Source organism: Lemur catta, chromosome 4 (genome assembly GCF_020740605.2).
Source record: "Lemur catta isolate mLemCat1 chromosome 4, mLemCat1.pri, whole genome shotgun sequence".
NCBI lineage: Eukaryota > Metazoa > Chordata > Mammalia > Primates > Lemuridae > Lemur > Lemur catta.
This window is the reverse complement of record NC_059131.1, coordinates 70,604,705-70,607,759: the sequence shown is the minus strand read 5'-3', so window position 1 is coordinate 70,607,759 and position 3,055 is coordinate 70,604,705.

The following is a 3,055-nucleotide window of genomic DNA, read 5'->3' as shown; positions in this document are numbered from 1 at the left end:
AGCTATCCCTTGCCATATCTAAACCTTTGTGTAAACACACCTTGATATTGCTACACCTTGTTGTAATTATATCTAATCTAACTGGACCTTGGCGTAACCTAACCTTGGCATAACCCCTCGGCAGGGTGGCATAACCCACCCTGACGTAACTGCACCTTGACATAACTACACCATGACATAATGGTGTAGGCATCTCCATGCTTTCCAATTTATAAACAAAAATCTGAGTCTTGCAGCAGCGACATAACTTTCCAGAGTTGGCAAGTCTGCTTTTCCAGAAAGAAGCAGAAACATCCTCCTCCACACTTCCTGCCAGCCCTCCCTGATGCCCAAATTCAAGGCTGGGTCAGGACACTTCGTGGAATTGGCCTGTGCTTTTCCCTGTGCTTTTCTCTTACAAGCGAGATTGTGTCTCTGAAACGTAAGCCCTGTGTCCTCCCTGCTACTGCTCTCAACACTTCACTTCTTACACAAACCAATTCCCCAATTCTCAGAACACCTTCTTCCCCAGCCTGCCTCCCTTACCTGTCCCACGTACGTCTCTCAAGAGCCCTCCCCAGTAAAATTCCTGTATGCACGCAGCTCCCAGTCTCAGAGTCTGTCCCCAGAAAGTCAGTCCAAGACGTCCAGTTATGTCTGACCCCTTTATCAGGAAAGCAAAAGGTTTCCCAGACCCCCTGCCCCACCTCACCCTGGAAGCAGACCTCTGCTTCTCTCTCAGTGGCCAGCGTTGAACCCTCACCCTCCGGGGGCCGGAGCACAGTATTGTGTTAGCAAAGGAGAAGGCAGAAACAGGTGTCACACAAGTGTTAGAGGCTAAAAGCACATGTTTAATTTATCAACCCAGAGCTAATGGGAAAGTGGGAAGATAGCATGCTTCAGGGACTGGTAACATTCCTGGGACGATGTTTTGTATGTTTCTACAAACTGGGCCATATTTCTTTGTTTCCTATGTTTTGAAAATCTCTCTTTATTGCTAAGGGCTGACACAGGAAGAAAACGTGGAGAATCACTGGGGTTGGCATTTAAGAGGCTTTGATCTAAGTGTTGGTTGCACCACCGTGTTCTGGCTGTGACATCTGTGCCATTTCCGCATCTGTGTGGTGAAGATGTGATGCCTCTGAGTGAGCACAGGAGGCAGTATCTGGGAACAGTGGAACAGGGCTGGGGAGAGCCAGGCAGGAGCGAGGCAGAGCAGAGCAGACTGAGGAGCAAGGTGGAGCTCTGTGGGGGCAGGGAGGGGACAGGTGGGCTAGAGATGCCCCACCTGGCTCGGATCCCCCAAGAAGTGTGGCAGGAACAGGGGTGGAATGAGGGTGGACCTGGGTCCCTGGGACTCAGAAAGGGAGATGGAACCAGTGAGTTGGATGCAGGGTTGGGGGCAGAGCCACGTGGCCCTCTAGGCAATGGAGACTCTAAATGTGGGTGCAGAAACCAATGTGTTTCCCGTTTCCTGGATGCCCCTGGCAGGTAAGTTAGACTAAAAGAGGCATCTGGGTGGGGCCTTGTCTCATCCCAGGTATTTTGCCACTAACTCCAACATTCTGTCTTTGATAAAACACACATGCACAGGAGATAGAGGGGTTTACAATCCTGCTCCACACCTGCACACAGAGATTAGCCCCAACACAATGCAGCCCTGGTCCACCGCATCAGTGAAGGTTCATGGTGGTCCAGCATCACCATGGAAATGCCACACCCTCCCCCAGCCCAGGAAGTGATGGGAGGTGACAGGGCAGGTGCTGTGTCAGGAATCAGGCTTGGATGGAGGAGTGCGTAGTACTGGAGATGACTGATGGAGGGACAGAGAGGCTTGGGGCAAGGGGACTTTTCACCTGCTGGTGTCCCAGGGAGGATCAGATCCTTCTGATCGGGTCTAGCAGCACAACTTGGGATCTGAGCCCTGCAGATTTGGGAGAGGAACAGGCAGTGCTCCCTCAGAGTCCCTCCTGTTGAACCAGAGCTTGCCTGTGACTCTTTGAGTCCAGCATCGAGTTTTTATTGAGATGTGCTTCCCTTCCAATTCCTAACAGGAGGGTCAGTGATGGATTCTGGGGCGGGAAGAGGGGCAGCCAGTCCTGCTATGGCCAACCCCAGAGGTTAGGATGTTTGTTTTTCAAATTTTAACATTTTATTGTTTTTTTTTTTTCTGTTTGCTTTAAAGATCACAGACCAGTTTTTGGCCAAAGCAGAGCCTCTGGCTGTCCTGGACCAAGCTGCAAAGCAAACCGGCTTGCTCAGTGGGGCGCTGGGGTGTGGCTGGCAGGACGGCCTGTCCCAACACACTGCGTCTCCAGTGCCCAGCACACATGAGGTCCTCAGGAGATGGTTGTGGGCTGTCTTGGTCTGAGTTTCCCTGGAAGCCAACCCTGAGACAGGACTCCGGTGCAGGATCCAGGGAAGCCTTGTGGGAAGGAGGCGGGTGCAGAGCAGGGAAAGGAGAAAACCCAACAAAACCTGTGCCATGGCCCACTCCTGGGGGCCTCTCAGGAGCCTCAGGTCTTCCCTCCAGAAGCTGGGAGCCTGGGGAGAGCCCAGCCCCTCAAGGCAGGATGATAGCAGCACTGCAACAGCTGCTGAGGGATGCGGGGCGCAGGGGCTCAAAGCCGAGTCCACAGCGTCTGCACAGGGCACAGGCAGCTGGTGTTTCTTGGGACCTGGGCAGGCCTTGCAGCGTGGTGGAGAGAAGTGCGGCAGGGGTGAGGCAGAGAGCCTTGCAGGGTCAGCTCTGCTGCCACTGAGGCTCTTCACCTCCCCCAGCCCCAGCTGGTGCACCCCAACTTGGCCCATGCTGCTTAAGTTTGATTTTTGGGACTTGCACCCAAATCGTCCTTACTGAAGTAGAAATGACATCACAAGCCCGAGGCCCTGGCGACAAACTTGACCTCCCTTCCCTGCTGCCCTAGAAACAAGGCCCAGTGAGCTGGGCTTCCGCCCTCAGGGAACGTGGGTTGTCAGATGCTCCAAGGGTGCTTTGGGTGAAACTGTTGACAAGAGCCAGGAAATGGTGGCCAGTTCCGGCTGCTAACAAGACAAAGGCGACCGACTCAAGATG